Genomic DNA, 8,517 nt, shown 5'->3' with positions numbered 1-8,517 from the left:
AGTATATTACACATCTCAGTATCACGACTCCAGTATATTACACATCCCACGATCAGGCTCACAGCATATTACTCACCGTGGCGTATCTCTGCAAGTTTCTGGGGACTCTTATATTTCAGGTTCGACCTTTTTTTTGGATTTGGACGGGGGTCCTTCTCTTGTTGAGATCCTGTTGGAGGGCACGTACCACCTTTCTTATTATTCGCCTTTTATGTGTGTTGGGGTTAGTGACAGGGACACGTTCTAGGCAATAATCCATTTCATCCATGATTTAGACCATGAGCTTCAGCTCTTCATGGCCAAAAGGGGACGATCGCCTGGACATTTTTCTCTCTCCTAACCTCTGCTCAGCTGTGGCCTAGTGTTCGTACAGCGTAATGCATGATATGTGTGAATAACGCAACGCTCTACGGACACACATTAGAATCATGTATGTAACGCTGCACTAGAAATACGAAAGAAATGTGTGAACATTGCCGTAAACGTTCGTAAAGCATTTGCAAATATTTTTCCTTCGCAACTGCGGAGAGTGGCATTATACTGCGATTTTGGGATGTTGGGTACACCCAGGCATGCTCCCCCTAATGTCCCAGTGTCATTCCAGAGGTGTTGGCATAGTTTAGGGAGGGTTCATGGGGGTCTTTGTGACCTCCAAGTGGTCGAATTTGGATTTCCAAGTGCCGAGAATTTTATTCTCACAGACTATAAAGGGATCCAATATTCGTTTGAATAGTCGAATCTCTGCGCCTATTCGATTCAAATTCTCGAAAGTTGAGTATTTCACTACTTGCTCATCTCTAGTCCATTCCAAACAGTTTTCTAAGGACACCAGGGGCAGATTTGTAAACCTGCAAAAGGCTGGGCTACCGAACCATAGGTAAGCAGCTTGGTGAAAAGGCAACAACTGTTGGCGCAATTATTAGAAAATGGAAGAAACACAAGATGGTTGTCAATCTTCCTCTGTCTTTTGCTCCTTGCAAAAGGTTGGGATAAAGATGATTTTGAAAAAGGTTAGGATTCAACCCAGAACTACACAGTAGGACCTGGTCAATAACCTGAATAGAGCTGAGACCACAGAGTCAAAAATTACTGTTACTAACATACTATGCCATCATGGATTAAAATCTTGCTGGGCACACAAGGTCCCCCAGCTCATGCTAGCACATGTCCAAACCTCTTTAATGTTCCCAGTGGCCATCTAGATAACCGAGAAGAGGGATGGAAGGTCATGTGGTCAGATGAGACTAAAACAGATCTTTTAGTTATCAACTCCACTTGCTGTATTTGGAGGAAAAAGAATGATGAGTACAACCTCAAGAACACAGTCCCAACTATGAAGCATGGGGTAAAAACATCATACTTTGAGGCTGCCTTTCTGTAAAAGGTAACAATACAACTGTACCCTATTAAAGGGAGAATGGATGAGGCCATGTATCGCAAACCTCTTTCCCCCAATAATAGCATTAAAGATGGGCCATGGCTGGGTCTTCCAGCATAACACCTGAAAAACACAGCCAGGGAAACTATGGAGTGGCTCCGTAAAAAGCATTTCAAGGTTCTGGAGTGTCTTAGCAAGTCTCCAGACCTGAACCCAATAGAAAATATTTAAAGGGAGTTAAAACTCAAGTTTGCAAGCGACAGCTTAGAAACCTTAAAGAAGTACTCCAGCGAAAAGCCTTTTCCCAGTTATTGAAACACATTACAAAGTTATATAACTTTGTAACATGCTTCAATCACCTATCTGCCCCCCTTCCCTATCTCCCCCCCCCCTCAATCCCCCCACCAGGAAGTGAAGTAAATTTATTCTTATCTAATGACTGTTGACCCAAGGCTGCAATGTGGCAGCAATTTTGTGACAATGACATCATCAAAAAGGGAGGCAGGTCTAAGCCCTCTTAAGCCATCTTCCCTTTGTTAGATAACTCAGGTTGCTCAGCTCGGATTGGCAGAGCAAGATGTAAGCCATCTAACAGTTTTACAAAGTCAGTTAGACATCACAGGAGAAAAAGTGCATCATGGTAAAGCCCATTCAAATGGAGACAGACTCGGGGGGGGGGGGGGGGGGGGGGGGTTAGTGGCAAAACCATGTTTATGATTGATTTCTTTTTTTTTTTTTTTTTTTATCAGCGCCGGAGTATCCCTTTAAAGATTTAGAGAAGATCTGTGATTTCTCTATTGTATCAAATACTTATTTTATGCAATAACATGCAAAATAATTATTTTAAAATCATATAATGTGATTTTCTGGGATTTTTTTTTCATAGATTCTGTCTCTCATTGTTTAAGTGTACATACAATAAAAATTACACACCTTTCCTTTCTTTGTAGGTTAAAAAACTTGCCTCACTGTGTATACTGTATGAGGTAGGCACAGTGAGCATGGCTGGGAAGCCCTAATTATGCAAGAACATATAGAACTGAAGAGACTAGGTCTTGGGGTCCGCTCGGCAGGTGATAGTTATTGTCCTAAAAAACAACTTAAACTTGCAGCCCTGTGTCAACTTGGCGTGTCCTAAAGTGTCTGTGCATTAGGCTGGCACAACCTCTCTGTCCCTCCTCCCCGCCCTCTTCATCATTAGGAATGCTCCAGGTAGGTATTTTCCTATTCATCAGCTGTGTGAACACTGCACATGGGCTGGATCATAAAGCACCTGTGCAGTGTTTACTGCAGAGGAATAGGAAAAATCCTGCTAGTGGCATTCCTAATGTTGAAGAGGGTGGAGACGAGAGATTCAGAGGCGGTGCAAGGTTAGGGCACTGATACTCTAGGCCACGGCAGTTTGACACAGGGCTGCAAGTTTAAAAGTGTTTTTTTTAGCACAATAACTGCATCACCTACAGAACGGAGCCCAGGACAGATCTTGGATTAAAAGCAGCTATCAAGTGGTTTGGGGGGGACAGAGTGTGCGTACAGAGTCACTTTAAATCTTTGTATTCTGATCAGGGATTTTGCACCTTGTACCAGAGCACATTTGACTATATTAGTGGTGCACATACTGTATAAATCTCCCAGCATGTAACAGCAGCATGAAGGGATAAGGGATGATGTCATGTCTACATCAGTGAGTTTGAGGTTTATACAGACTGGAGATGCCCAGTGTCTCAGGATGTGAAATGAGACAGGAGTATCAGTCTTCCTGAGGATTATCATCCAGAAATTTACATGGCCTTTATTTGTATGACTCTCATAAACAGCCAAAGAGCATCTATGAAGTAGAAAAAGGACTTGCGTAAGAAGGACAACATCTGTATGCACATGTGTTTGCTAGGAGGCATTCTGCATAGCTGAGAAACTGGGAGAAAGGCCAAATTTTAAAACATTTCCTCCCTCTATTCATTAAAGGATTTAATCATTTTTGTGGAGTCAAAAACATGCAAAGAGGAAAGGTTATAACATTTCAAGAAGACACAGAACGAGAGTTTCTAGTTCTTCTCATTGCAAAGTTAATTGGTGGTTCCCTGAAAGGTCTCAGTCTGCTTTGATTTATGCCTTGGAATTCTGTGCGGTTTCTGATGTATGTATATACCTCTTGGATTTACTATACATAGAAATCAGTGAGAGGTTACATACTTATTATTTTTGTTACATAACCAAAACATTTGCTTTCATAACACTATTTCACAAACAATGACTTGCAGACCATGCAAAGTCCTCAGGAGCTATGCAAAGAACCTATATTTCAAGCAGCCAGGTCACTTTCTTTTTAGTGTTTTAGTTCTAGTATCTCCCATTTTAGTTAACATTTATTTTAGGCATATTAAAACCAAACAGCTCAGTAGACAGGGGTCCCAATGACTGTAAATTAATATGCAGTCTATACAAATGGTAGTACTGGAGCTGGCCAATATCATCAGTATTAGAACATGATGAATGGTCACAATACTTGTCTTAACCCTTTCCCATTTTGTTTTCTTTGCCAATCCCCTATGACTGCTTAAAGTGACTCTGTACCCACAATCTGACCCCCCAAACCACTTGTACCTTCGGATACCTGCTTTTATTCCAAGATCTGTCCTGGGGTCCGTTCGGCAGGTGATGCAGTTATTGTCCTAAAAAAATACTTTTAAACTTGAAGCCCGTGCCAAATGGGAGTATCTGTGCCCCAACTTTGCAGAACCTCTCTGTCCCTCCCCCCCCCCCCCCCCCTCCTCATCATTAGGAATGCTCCAGGCAGATTGCCTCCTATTCCCCACCTGTGGCAGCCCGGCACATGGGCTGGATCATTAAGGACCTGTGCAGTGTTCAGCATGGAGAAAATGTTTCAGTGGCATTCCTAATAATGAAGAGGGTGGGGAGGAGGGATGGAGGGGTGGTGCAAAGATACTCCCGTTTGGCACGGGCTTCAAGTTTTTTTAGGACAATAAGTGCATCACCTGCCGAACGGACCCCAGGACAGATCTTGCCTTAAAAGCAGCTATCCGAAGGTACAAGTGGTTTGGGGGGGGGGGTCAGATTGTGGGTACAGAGTCGCTTTAAGGCTATGTTCCTACAATACTTTTTTTTCAGCATTATTTTATAATGAACGTTACAATAATGAACGTTATTTAAAATTGGATTTTAATAGCAAAAGAAAGACCTTGTGGGAATATAGCCTTAGTCTGCCTGTGTGGCTGCTTCTTGAAACAGGCGATTGGACCCCTATTTAACCATTTTGCCCTGATGTCAGAACTGCCTGTATAACGTTGATGGTGGCCAAACAGTCAAATAGATAGAGAGGTATATGTGTATGTTCAAAGTAGTGAAATAAAAACATTGTATAGTATAGCACAGGGTAATAATACCATGCTTGGGGTTAACAGATTTATGTCCACCTTATACATGCATTATGTTTGTCTCTTTCTCTGTCCTAGCAAAACCAATTGCATCTGCTATCAAATTATCATTTCACATCTGTTGTACCGAATATAGACTTTGCTACAAAATCAAACTGTCCGCAATTTGTTCATGGAGACCACATGTTTTTTTTTTTCCTAGTGCTAATTTTAGTAAAGTAACAAACAGAAAAACAAAAAAAATCATTTTTGGAAAGGAAACCCTAGAAATTATAAAATTTTATTTATTTATTTATCTATTTTTTTACTTTTTGCACATAAACCACAGAATATTTTTCTATCTGCTGTGTTTCTGAAATTTCAGTTCCTTAATCCACACATTTAGGATAATTTAAGTTATTTTGCCTTGCTTCCTGCATTAAGCTCCATGACTGGATTGTCCTGTGCTATAATGTCATGTTATTAGCATGGCATACTGTATAATGTACAGGGAATAAGAACTGCTTTAGCAGTACTGTTCCCATGGATCATAGAGATCTTGGAATGATAGAAATACAAATTATCCTGCAATTTGCCTTACTCTGGAAATTTGATTATGTAGCTCTCCAGGGTAAAGTCTTTGTACACTGAATATCAAATGTATTTTTTTAAATGATAACTTGTAAATTATGTACAAATTAATAGACTTGATTAAAGCGCATCTCCTCCCAATTGTGTGCTCAATGATCTTCCTATATGCTGCCTCTCTCCCTTCTGTAACTGGGGACATCTTGTAACCATAATCAGTCCTTACAGAGTCATTGGGATGGGTCTTCTAGTCAATTACCCTGCTGTAAATGAATAAGCAAAGACTATTGTATGCTTATTTCTCTCTCCTATTTCCTCTTTTATTGTATTTCAGTCTTACATATGATACTCCCATAGACACAGGGTGGTTAGCTATATATATATATATATATATATATATATATATATATATATATATACTTTGACAGGCATAGAAGGGAATGTTACTCTTCCTATAATTGAAATGCCTATCCACCGAACCAGGGAAAATCCTTCTAGACATGTAAGGGAACCCAGGACTTGGATGGAAGGACAAACAGACAGCCAACAACACAGCCGCACAGAATGAGACAAAATAGACAAACACAATAAAAAATTATCAGCACATACAGGTCAAACCGAAGATAGCATAACAGTACAAGAACAGCAAGCACAGAAGAACAGACAAAGAGGTCAAAATACCAAGCAACCAAATACAAGAGACTATCGCAATCAATGTCCAAAAGAACAAGTGGACTTATTATGAGATGCCAGAGTCCCAGCCCAGTGCATGAGGCATGATTAGACCAGCCCATTGACATCCAGACCACACAGAACACTGACAGGGAAGGGAGATAAGTGGAGAAGAAAACTGTCCATCACTTCTCAATCTAAACCACCTGCAGCCCTGCTAAGGCTAGCAGAAGAAACCAGACAGGTGACAGACACCACACAACAAATGCTGGAATAAAACAGAGTTCAGACTGGTAGAAAACATGCACACTGAATCATGGCCAAAAGCACAATCTTGGTCTTACTTTACAGCAGACGACATAAACGAAACAAGACATTTAATTTTTTTAAGATATACATTTTAAGGCTGGGTTCACACACAGTATATTTCAGGCAGTATTTGGTCCTCATGTCAGGTCCTCATAGCAACCAAAACCAGGAGTGGATTGAAAACACAGAAAGGCTCTGTTCACACAATGTTGAAATTGAGTGGATGGCCGCCATATAACGGTAAATAACTGCCTTTATTTCAATATAACAGCCGTTGTTTTAAAATAACAGCAAATATTTGCCATTAAATTACGGCCATCCACTCAATTTCAACATTGTGTGAACAGAGCCTTTCTGTGTTTTCAATCCACTCTCGGTTTTGGTTGCTATGAGGACCTGATATGAGGACCAAATACTGCCTGAAATATACTGTGTGTGAACCCAGCCCCTTAACTTAAATAATCATGTATTCCTATGTCATATTGACTCTACAAGAAGTGCCTGCTCAGCCAATCAGTAATTGCAGCAGTGCCCCACCTAAGGCAGTGACTGGTCAAGTGAAACCTCTTGCAAGGTAGATGTGTCAAAAGAACCAGGAAGCAGTGTAAGTGGTGGGACCAGAGAATTGTCAGAACAGCAGTAGCTGGTACAGGTAGGTATATGTTCTTTTGATCATTTATACTAACTTGTGTACATAGAGAACATTAGTGGTAGATTATAAGAAATAAAAATGGCTTTTAATATGCCCGATAATACAACAAATCTCAAAGTGAATGTGTGGAAAAGAAGTAGTCTGCAATGCAAAGTATGTTTTTTATAAATAATGTAGACAGCTGACTTCATACTGATGTGAAACATGTACTGGAAGAAGCAGACACAATAAAGACACTTATGGAATTTAAGCACATGGGACTGTTTTGTTAAACTCCTCTGGCAAATTACCACTAGAACCGAGCAGACAGACACCCACTAGATGATTCAAGCTATGTTCCAACCACAGCAGACAAACACCTTTGTGAATCGGATGCGTGTCTGTGAGGTGAGTCATCCAGGTATAAATACATTCTCTACAGCTGAGCTTACTCATTCCTTTTCACATGTTAAAACAGCAGGGAGCTGATTCTATTGTGGCTTCCAGGTCAGATACACAAAGTGACAGGGAGAATCCTGCCACCAAAATTGTCATTTTCCTATTTCTATATACTTATTGTCATTGCACCATATATACATCCATTATAAGGCCACCAAAGTGGTATATTTATCAATGCTTTCTGTAATGTATCACAACACAACAGCATTTCCAGTAATCCTGTAGTTCTGCTAGGAAAAAGAGAAACTTAAACATTAGGGAGATTTTACCGTACTATAAACAATTTTTAGAGACGTAGCCAAATACTGTATGCTGACAAATTTTGCTGAGGAAAACGTTTAATTGTAATGATCTAGAGAACATTCTGTTACTTCCATGTATATAGGGATGACTAGGCTAGAGGGAGAGAGAGAGATTTCTTTTACAAGTATACTGTGCATGAACTTAAAAGATCTACCAGATGTCTCATGACAGATATAGCCCTAAGGGTGCCCTCACACACCCTTATTGTCTGTCATTTTTCAGGCCAAAAAAAAAATTGCCAAAACGGCACATGGCATTTTTTTCCATGCATTTGTGTTTCTTCTGGTATTATTTCTGTCGTCTTTGACATAATGTGTAAATGATCTTTTTTGTGGTTTAGGTGTTTTTGTGTGCTGAACTTTTTTTTGTCTTAGTTTCCCCCTAGCAACTAATCAAATTCCACTTTTCATTCCTCAAAGATTCTTTGAAAAATGAAAAGTGGAATCCGATTGGTTGCTAGGGGCAACTAAGACAATTCTACTTTACACCAGTTTGATATATCTCCCACCATGTGTATAAGGCATATCATAAACTTCCATTGACTTTCAGCTGACATCTGTCCATTGGAAATTTTGCAAAAAAAAAAAAAAAAGACACGGCATTTTTATTGGCCGTTTTCCAATATTTTAAGGCAGTGTGAAGCCAGCCTAAGAGGAATATTAAGGATTGTCTCACACACATTACTTTTAATAGTACGTTCACACGTACCAGACCCGCAGCGGGTTTGTTGCTGAAAATTGGCAGCAAGACCCGCTGCGGATCCCTGCCCAGTAAACTCTATGGGCAGACAAACTCGCAGCAGG

This window comes from Dendropsophus ebraccatus, chromosome 2 (assembly GCF_027789765.1).
Source record: "Dendropsophus ebraccatus isolate aDenEbr1 chromosome 2, aDenEbr1.pat, whole genome shotgun sequence".
In the NCBI taxonomy this organism is placed as follows: domain Eukaryota; kingdom Metazoa; phylum Chordata; class Amphibia; order Anura; family Hylidae; genus Dendropsophus; species Dendropsophus ebraccatus.
The sequence above is the reverse complement of the archived record's forward strand: the minus strand, read 5'-3'. Positions refer to the sequence as shown.